At 41.3% G+C, this 10,625-nt stretch overlaps 1 pseudogene; it reads right to left on the bottom strand.

Moving 5' to 3' along the window:
- Positions 1–205: 205 nt before the first annotated feature.
- Positions 206–2,076, bottom strand: LOC100609211 (eukaryotic translation initiation factor 4B-like; annotated as a pseudogene).
- Between the last annotated feature and the right edge of the window lie 8,549 nt (positions 2,077–10,625).

The raw sequence follows: 10,625 nt of genomic DNA, 5'->3' as shown, positions 1-10,625 counted from the left end.
ATCTTTCTGATGCTAAAGAGTGCTGGCAATAGTTACTTCCTCACGTTGTTCATTTCTCTAGCAGAAATGTCTTCAGTATTTCCAAATTAAATAGGAAGCTTGCCTTTGGGTTGAGACATAGCTATTTTATCAGAACTTGACCCTGATTTTTTCCTCCCCCAGGAGGTGGTGAGTGTTATTTTGTCTTGTCTGGATGTAGGTTTGCTTTGCTCTTGAATGTTCCAGAGTGGAGAGAGACTAGGAGAAAGCACAGGAGGTCTATTTGGTGTAATCTGCTCCTTCCTTTTCATCTTCACCATCAACAGAGACAGCAGCACACTTGCATGCAGAACTGAACTTGGAGGCTGGATTTTCCTCAGGTTTCTTTGGCTCAGATGCAGATCTGCAGACTTGATCTTTTTTGCCATCTTTCCTGTCTGACTCCCTCCAGCGGTCTTTGTTCCCTCCATCTCCTGGACCAATGCCCGAGTTCCCAGTTTGGACTTTTGGACATTCATCCCGCCTACTTTATTTTCATCTTTCTTTGCTGGTCCTTCCTCTGAGGGTTGAACTGGAGGTACTTTTCCCTCACTACCTATAGGGGGTTGCTGCTCTGTTTCTGAGCTCTGAGATGGAATAAGAGGATTAGAACTTCTCTTCACCTAAGCAGTCTCCTTTGGTGGAGGGACTCGAATCACCTTTAGGAGTTGATCAGGTTTGGAAGGCTTAGAAATTGGAGACTGGCAGTGTTTCTCTTTATTGAGTGTTTCATTTTCTAGAGACTTCTCACTCTCTCTTCTTCATGCATACTGGTCTGACTTGCTTCTGCCTGATGTGGCTGGGGTCCCAGTCTGCACTGGCTCACTTCCCGTCCTCCACCATTCCCGTTCCTGAGTTTCTTCACTTTGCCAGCTTGGATGTCTCTCCAGAGGCCATTGTTCTAGATTTGGCTCATCCAGCTGCCAATATGGTTTCTCTTGTTTCTTCTGTAGCTGTTCTTCTGCTTCTCTTTTTCTAGCAACTGTGTCAATGGACTTTCCCCCTCCAAAGATAGAAGCCACTCAACTGAGCTGGGGGGTGCTAGAAGAGGGATCATCTTCCTTATGAGTGCTCTGAGGCTTTAGATTCAGTTCTGATCTTTGGGAGGGACCCCTATCATCATGCCTATAATCACTCTAAGAGTAATCATCTCTGGAGTTCCATGACCAATTGTCCTGTCTGTCTTACTGGTCTTCATCCACCTCCTCAGTAGTCATCATCTCTGAGGTACCCACTACCAAATGCTCTTCTGCAACTGCCTGTTGCAGAATCATAGCCTCTATCATAGTCTCTGCTGCCTCAGTCATCATCTTAATCCCGGCCCCCACATTGACCCATATCCTGGTGTGAGCCATCTCTAAACCCGTCCTGACACCCATCATGATACTGGTCTGAATTGCATGATCTTGATACTTGTCTCCAAAGCTATCAACACCTCTTCTAGGCAGGTAGTCATCAAAGCTGTCTGTGGCAGGATGGACCTCCAGTATATCTGTTTTGTCAGTATCCTAATTTCTATCCTGGCCAAGAGGACAGTCATCCCTGTCTTTATCCTGTGCTTGGTCAGCAATGTCCACTCTAATTATCCTGTTACCTACAGACTCTTCATTGAGACCCAGGGAACTGAACAGGGCATCCAGGTCCTAAAACTCAGGATAACTAAAACTTTCAACCTCTCTGGATGCCGGGTTCATGTGGTCAGTGCGCTGTACCACTATTTAATCCTCTAAATAATTCCTTAATTGAGTCTTCTATCACATCATAGAGCAAGTTCCCTAGAAGAGCATTGTAGGATGGTGATTTGGGAAGATGGCTCCAATCAATATGGGGTTCTCCAGCATCCTGTGGAGCAGTGAAAAGAATGGAATGACCAATTGGAGATGTCCTATACACATCTCATCATTAGTGTGCCAAGTGGTTGAAGCATTTCCTTCTGGCTCATCTGTTTCATCAGCCCAGTCTGGGGATGTAGGTGCTTCCTCCACCAGTCTGCCCATCCTCAGTCAGAAAGTCTATTAGGGAAATTGTCTTTTTCTTCTCCTTCTCCTTCTCCTTCATCTTCTTCTTCTCCTCCTCCTCCCCCCTCCCTGCTCCTCCTCCCCCCTCCTCCCCCTTACCCTCCTCCCCCTCCTCCCCCTCCTCCTCCCCCTCCTCCTCCCCCTCCTCCTCCCCCTCCTCCTCCTCCCCCTCCCCCTCCTTCTCCTTCTCCTCCTTCTCCTTCTTCTTCTCCTTCTCCTTCTCCTTCTCCTTCTCCTTTTCTGAGGCCACCATGTTGGGAGACAGAGAGAACACCAAGGCTTGATTTTACTTTTAAGGGTTACTTTTAGCAAGGTGGAGATGTAGGAAAATTATATCCCAGGATTGAGTAAAAGAAAGGCACAATTAGAGAATCATAAGACCTTTAATGTGGCTAGACAGTGGATTGCCTGTTAAGGGAGAGACAGGAAACATAGATGGAGATCATTCAGGGGCGTCTCACAAAGACCCCACAGGCTATGCTGTTCAACTTGGACTTTCTCTCATTGGTAATAGAAAATCATTGAAAGGTTTTAAGCAAGAGGATGGCATTATTAGATTTATATTTTAGTAAGATTCTGGGGGCAATGGCTGATAAATTCCACTGGCAAAGCATTTCAAACATGTCTGCAAATCAGACCAGATATCATCCAACCAAATAAACCGAGAGGAAGAACAAGAACAATCACGGCCGTATCACTTTTATTCTTCTTTAAAAATGACTTAAAAATTATAGAGTAGGTAGACTAACAGTGAAGACCATATATTTATGTCTCCAAAACCTGAGAGTTCTGCAAGAGATACTGAGCTCCAGATGATTATGCTGGGTCTTTCTCCAACCTCAGCATAAGCCAGGAGTGGGCAAAGCAGGTCTGGGAGAGCTCTGCCTGAAAGTGGACTCCAAGCTCCATGCTAGGGGCCTGGGCACCCTTAAAGCAAGCCACAGAATCACTTTCAGTCAGTGAGGATATGCCTGTCTTCTCTCCTTTTCTGTTTTTCTGAGTGGAGTATTGAAAATAATCAGGCACAAAGCATAGCATAGTGGACAAAGAAAATAATGTTTATGTTCATGAAAAATTCAACCCTAATTATACCTCTGGGAGCCAGTGGGAGTAATGAAATAGTGTGCCTGGGGTGTTCATTTTGTTAATAGATGCCAGTCACAGGGTACTTATTTTCTGTGCCGTTTATAAAGCCTTTGACGGACAGCGCTGCTTGCGTCAGTTCATAGAATTATAAGATATAAAGGATATTATGGTAATTCTTTGGAATGATGTTCATTTAGTATCTGGTCATGAGAATGCGGTTCCTCCTGTTAGTGCCATATTCCAGCAAATGCAATAGGCAGCTTAGCAGGGGCTCTGAAAAGTGTATGTATTAACTTTGGCTCAGACACCAGGGATACATTTTGCTGCCATTTAAGATTAATTATTTGTAATATGTTTGTTAAGAAAATTGTTTTAAAATTTTATTTCTGTCTCTCAATTTAGGAGTGATAGCTCCTAGATTTCAATCACATGGACTGAATGACATATACAAGGGTTTTTGAACTATCTGAGATGGACAAAGCTCAAAGTATGTTTTCCAATGGCAAAGGCAGAACTAGATCCACTTTTTTCCAACACGACAGCCAGGTTTCCAAGAGCAAATGAGCAGTGAGGTGAGGTGAATATGGAGAAGCGAAAAGATAAAACTAGCTAGTTGTTTTGTTAGAGGGACAGAGGATATATATAAGCAAGGTTCTTTGGCCTGAAACCAAATTCAGCAACTCAACCATATTGACTTTTGCCCATATTTATTTAGGTTGAGCCCTATAAAATTCCTGATATTATACTGGTTTTGACCAACAACATCAATTATTGCATATGCTTCAACCTAATGCTTCAGAAAGAAAGTCATGGCCACCTAGAACTTGGCATAACCTGCAACTGCCTTAACTCCAAAGCCTTAAACACCATGGCTGCAGCCTCCTGTCCTCTAAACCTCTCATTTCCTCACCTCTATCACAAATCCATGTAAAGTCAGATTGGTTTACAGCTCTTCAGGCCCAGTGAGCCACAGCTCCCTCGGCATCTTTACAAACAGCTCCCACAGATACCTCAGTATAATTATTTTAAAAATATGTCCAGGAATTTTTTTTCCCTAAGCCACGAGGCTTGCCAAAATACTTCATAGAAAATACTATTTTGATAGTATTAGAATTTTACCAATGACTTAAGCAAGAGGCACAAAAGTGGAATGACCTCCAACTATGAGTTTTGATGAAAGTGAAAAATACTACCTAAGCCAAAACCACTAGTTCAGGCATTCAGCTTTCCCCTGTCTTATAAAATCCCAACCCCACTTTAATCTAGGGTCAGCTGTCCTCTAGATGCTCTCTGATATGTATCAGTTGAACAAAGTCTTTAATCTCTCTGATGTGTATCCGTTGAATAAAGCCTTAATCTCTATTTGAGTCACTTAAATAACTTTCTTTTTACTATTGATACCCAGAAAAATGGATTTGGAATGCTGTTTGGATTGTCTGTCCTCAAAGCTGTCTATTGGTGTGTGCCCAGTGGTGTTTGGGTGGGTAGAGTGGGATCTGCCTCTCTCTACCATGGTGCTGAGTTTTGTCTAATGTTGCTTTACTAAGAACACTGCTGTACAGGACAGAGCAAGTTTGAGGATGGACACTGTATGAGTTAGATGGAGCTCCAAGGTGATTATTTGATTACACTGTCTTAGAAACCATTTGAAAGGAAAGAAGGTGGAATGAAATAGGGGCAGAAGGGAATTAAAATATCCTTGGGTGTGTGATGAGTGTACATTTCAGCTCATGAACTAAGGAGTCCAATAACTAGAACTTACTTTATAGTCCACGACTCCACTTAATTTCCGACTCAAGCACTGGGCCTGAGGGCTGGGCAACAGGGCGAAACTCTGTCTCTACAAAAAATACAAATATTGCCCTGCTTGGCTACAAGAAAAACAACCTCAGCTTTTCTTGGGAACCCCACATAAGCCTAGGGTCTTTCTAAGGCACTGGGAGTAGGGGAAAGCTATTTGGTCCTCAGTCATCAGTGCCTATGGGAAGTCACAATGACATCTGTTATCCTGTCCTCCTGACTCCTTCAAGGCTAGGCAGGTCTCAACTATTCCTGTGCTGGAAGTCTTTCTGAAATGTGTCTTTCTCTGGAATCTTGCTCTAACAGGGCTACCAAAAAAACAGGGTAATGCACCTCTAATCCTGCCACCACAGCACTCTTCTCTTCTTCCCAGCCTGGAACAATCTAATTTTTTTTTTTTTTTTTTGAGACAGAGTCTCATTCTACCACCCAGGCTGGAGTGCAGTGGCATGATCTTGGCTCACTGCAACCTCTGCCTTCCAGGTTCAAGCGATTCTCCTGCCTCAGCCTCCCAAGTAGCTGGGATTACAGGCGCCCGCCACTACACCCAGCTAATTTTTTTTTTTTTTGTATTTTTAGTAGAGATGGGGTTTTGCCATGTTGGCCAGGCTGGTCTCGAACTCCTGACCTCATGATTCGCCCGCCTCAGCCTCCCAAAGTGCTGGAATTACAGGCTTGAGCCACCGCGTCCGGCCGGAACAATTTTTAGTCTGGGGAAAATCCTCCTTTCATGTTTCTTCAACTAAATTATTCTCAGGAATTCACTTCTTCTAAGTATAAAAAGCCAGCAAGACTTCTAGGGTAGTTCTGTTTTCTGACTTGCCACGTACCTCCCATGAAGCAATGACCACCAAGCTGACTTCAATGAGGTGAAGGGAAGGGGGAAACAGAGGGAATAAAGAACACATAAATTGATGTATCTTTTGATTTTTACTTCCCTTCCATGATGTCTGCTCCATGCTGAGTCTGGCAACTTGGGCTTTGGAATTTACTGATTGGGTAATGCTCCCTGGAGTTGACAGTGTGTACCCCTGCCCAAAGGCTTAGATAGCAATCAGGGAAGGGTGGCCCTCCAAAGTGAGTGTTATCATAAAGGAGGCAAAGAGAATTAGGGCAGCAGTAAATACTTGGTAGAAGACTAAGCAGTAAATCTTGGTAGTCTTTTGTGACCTTCTGCCATCCCACAATGGTTGGATGTTTCTCCTGTGCCCCCAGAACACTTTCTTCTATTGCCATAGACCACATTCTACTGGGATGGCCATCTTCATTCCAGCCTCCTTCTATATAGAAAGGAAGTTCCTGAGCTGAGGACCTATATTTGTTCATCTGGACAGCATAACCCCTAAAAGATGGAGACTGAATGAGTAGAGATGGAATGAGTAACTCCTTGGAACATCATGGACTCTGTACCAGCCACAGATGACTCGCATACCCTGGGTGAGCAAGGCCTGCAGATGGAAATTGTGGATAACAGCAAACTGTGTTGCTCAACAAAATGAAGATCAATAGATAGGAAGCACAGGCCAAAGCAAGCCAGACAAAATTTAATGCTCACAAATATAAAATCATGGATGTGAATTGTAAAATTCAGCTGGAATAGAGGTGATATGACTGAAGAGCAGCCACAAATAAACAGCCAAATGAAGGGACACATTTGAGAAGGCCTAGAATTTTCCTGAGCACAGGAGTGTCTGCCCCCATGGAGTTGAGGTGTGCTTTCCACAGGCACTCCAAACTCTGTCCTTTTGGGCTTTTATGGGGCCTTGATTAGCTAATTGGCCATTAGTGAAATTAACCTTCGGCCCCTCTCCTCCCAAGAGGTTATGGGTGGGCTGAATAGTCTCAACCCTCTTAATTGTGCCTTGGTCTTCACTGTGACGAGCCCCCATCCTGAAGCTACCTAGGGGCTGCCAGCCACCAGTCTCAATAGCATACCTCGCTTTGGAGATTCTAAGGATATTAGGAGTTGTAAGCCAGAGCGTGGGAGCAAGGGTCAAATATTTAGTTCACACTATCACAGATGGGTCCCAGAAACTTCTTAGTAAATTCCCATTTTATCTAATCCATTAAAAGCTTCATCATAAACATGAAATTACTTGAATTTTTAAAACAGTAACAGTAGAAAACCCAAATGCAGTGCTAATTAGATATAATAGCAATAAGTATTTTTAAATAGCATATCCAGACGAGAGGTGGTGGTTAATATGAGAGTGTAATTAATCCATTTGCTGAATTAATTACCACTTTCCTCATCATCTGGGCTAGCAGAGTGTTAGACAAATAAGAGGAACATTGTCAGTCAAAACATAAATATTAGAACCAACCTAAAAGTCTAGATGAATAGTTAAATAAATTATTCATGAAATACTCTGTACCTGTTTTTCAAAGTGAGATGGAGTTCCTTGCTGTGCCTTAAGAAGATATCCAGGATTCTTAGTCCCTGGCAACAAGACGTCACCAAAAATAAAAAATAAATAAGAGAATCTACAGGATGGAGTACAGTGGCACAATCATAGCTCACTGCAGCCTTGACATCCTGGGCTCAAGTGATTCCCTTGCCTCAGCCTCCCAAGTAGCTAAAATTACAGGTGTGCTCCACCATGCCAACTAAGTTTTAAAATTTTTTTGTAGGGTTGAGGTCTCACTATGTTGCTCAGGCTGAAAAAAAAATATTAAATAACTAAGTAGATACATTGTTTAGTGAACAAAAGTAAACCATAGATAGAACATAATTCCAAACAAAAAGGGATACGTGGGTTTAAAGCTTTTTTTTTGTATCTGTATAAACACAGAAAATACTTGGATGAATACGTGTCAAATTGCTAACGTGGTTACTTAGTGTCAAATTGCTAAAGTGGTTACTTCTGAAAAAGGGATTGCAAAGACAGAGGGTTTTTCACTTCAGAATAAAAATGTCAGGTTTAGAAGGATACATGCTCAAGGTATGTGAAATGAAACATGCAAGATATAAAACTTCACATCAATACAATCACACTTTTATAAGACATCTAGCATATATTCATTTTTAAAAGTAAAAGAATTTGCAAAAAACTAAGAGTAGTCATATTTAGATGGTGAATTATGACTGATCGTTGTTTTCTTTGATGCTTTAAAAAATTTTCCAAAATGTCTGCAATAAAAATTTATTATGTTCATCATAGACAGACCCACGCTTTTTAAAAGAAAATTTTTAAAGGAAGGATTACCCAAACTCAGTTTTGTTAATGTTAAGGCATGCCCCCTCCCCCTGTAACTAAAGAGGAATTTCTCTGGGTTCCCTGTCTATCAAACAAGAAAAATTTTCCCAGTGGCAGGGGATGGAGATCTTCCTAACAACTTGTCGTCCTTTGTAGCTGATGCTCACAAGTACGTGGATGGCAATGAAACAAGCCTCTATGGCTAAGCTTCCCCAGACTTGCTCACTCCACTCTTCATTTATCCATTAAGCCCACATGCTGAGGGCTGTATGCATTTACAGTGTGTATCAAGCTGCCCCAGCCAAAGTGATTTCTGGCTCATTATGCTACTCCCAATAAATTTGGGGATTGGTCAGCTTCAAAACAAAATTGGGCAAGTTATATATATATATATATATAGGCAAACAACAAAAATTGAGTTCTGTGTGTGTATGTTTATGAAGGGGTGGTACATTCCCAGAAGACAGTGTGACAGGATAGAATGCAAGTTCCAAAATCACTAAAGATAGGCCCTGCCAACTAAGGATCCTCTCCAGGCAGCTTTGCAGGAAGCAATGGAAACAAATAGGAAGAGAAAGGAAGAGAAAGGCACATGCCACATGGCAGTTTGTAAACAATACAAGACAAAACTTTGAACACTGCCCCCTGTCACAAAATAAATGGGGGCCACTTTTGAGGGGTAAGTTCTGATATATGGTTGATAAATGAATAGGTACTTTATTCATAAGACTAAATCTTCAAACAACAAGAGCAAATAATAGCTGGGTGTGGTGGCTCAAACCTGCAATCCCAGCACTTTGGGAGGCCGAGGTGGGAGGATTGCTTGAGGCAAGACCAGCCTGAGCAACATAGCAAGACCCTGTCTGAAAAAAAAAAAAAAAGTAAATTATAAGAGACAAAAAGTTCCAACCTCCTCTTTAGAGCACAGCATTCCAGAAAGCAGTAGAGTAACATCTGCAGTTCTGCAGTGTCTGGGAGGAAAGCATTGGGACCAAGGACTCAGCATGCACCAATTTTATTTCATGAGTAAAGAAAATAGAGATATTATCATAAAAGCTTGAACCTACAACAGACAGAGTGTTGTAGGTTCCCAGACCCAGAACACACAAATGTGGGCAGACAGGGACATCCATGAGACAGAGGATTCCTCCCACAGAGCTTTTCTGGAGACCTTAGAGTTTGATTCCTGGGACTTGAGGTAGTGTATCCAATATCCAGTGAGGCTATAAACAGATAAAACCTTTCTAGAGTGTGATTTGTTAAATATGGAACAAAAGCCTTAAAATATATGTATACTTTGATCTAGAAATTCTGCTACCAAGAAGAAAAGAAACCAAGCAATATTTATTTATAAGGATGCTAATTATCATAAAAGAGAAAGCAGAAATATAATAAATGTACAAATATGGGGGACTGGTTCAATAAATTACAGCACATGTATATGTAGTAGTCATTAATGCTGCCCACTGAATATTTCTGGTTGATTCTTCACCTTTGGGATATATCACAGGACTGCATTTCCTGGCCCCTTCTACTTGGGTAGGGTCATGCAACCTATTCTATCCAATGAATTGTAAGCAAAAGTAATATGTGTTCATCCCAATCCAAGTGTTTGGTTAACAGTGCTAGACCTTCAAGCTCTCTGCTCACTCTGCTGCGGTGACCAGCAATGTTCTAAATATGGTTGCTCTGTAAGCCAGGGTCAAGGAATAATGTTAACAGTGACATAGAGCAGCAGAGTCCCCACAAGTAACCTGAAGAAAAATACACTGTGAGATTTGGTGATTGCTTGTTACTACAACATAACCTAGCCTATCCTGATGAATACAAAGGAAGTATAATGCAACCACTGATAGATATGATCTAGTATATTTATTGACAGAAGCACATTTTCACAGTGTACTGTTACATTAAACAGCAGCTATAAAACATCAAATACAATTTAAATCAGTTTCACATATTATACAAAGTAAAAATACTGAAGAATATTCCCCAAATTTTGCTGATTAATGAATTGTGAAACTATGTAAGCCTCTGTGTGTGTGTGTGTGTGTGTGTGTGTGTGTGTGTTGATGAGGGAAATCAGTACCTTCTTCCGAAGAGTTTTATGTCATATATTCTAAAAGCTAAAAATGCTAAACAAATTCTGTAATTCCATTACTAATATATATCTAAACCACCTTTCTTACTTATATTTTACCTTTTTTAACTTTACTCACCCTACTATCAGAATGTATACTTGAATACTTTTCAAATGTATATTCTAACTTTCATGTATTTCTTTTTTTGTTTGTTTAAATACAAGGACCTCCTCCTATAGCTCTCAAAACACTTTCTGAAAAGTGGGAAGGAATCTTGTGTTATATATAAAAAATAAATGAGGTGAAACTATCATCTACTTCTGGCTGGAGGAAACTCCCCCAAAAGTCACATTTCAAAATTTTTCAAGTCTGTGGTTTTATTCTCAAAACAGTGTTTCTCTATATACTTTTTTATTCAAAATTTC

The sequence above is a fragment of the Pan troglodytes genome, chromosome 2 (assembly GCF_028858775.2).
Source record: "Pan troglodytes isolate AG18354 chromosome 2, NHGRI_mPanTro3-v2.0_pri, whole genome shotgun sequence".
Taxonomy (NCBI): Eukaryota; Metazoa; Chordata; class Mammalia; order Primates; family Hominidae; genus Pan; species Pan troglodytes.
The sequence above is the reverse complement of the archived record's forward strand: the minus strand, read 5'-3'. Positions and strand labels throughout refer to the sequence as shown.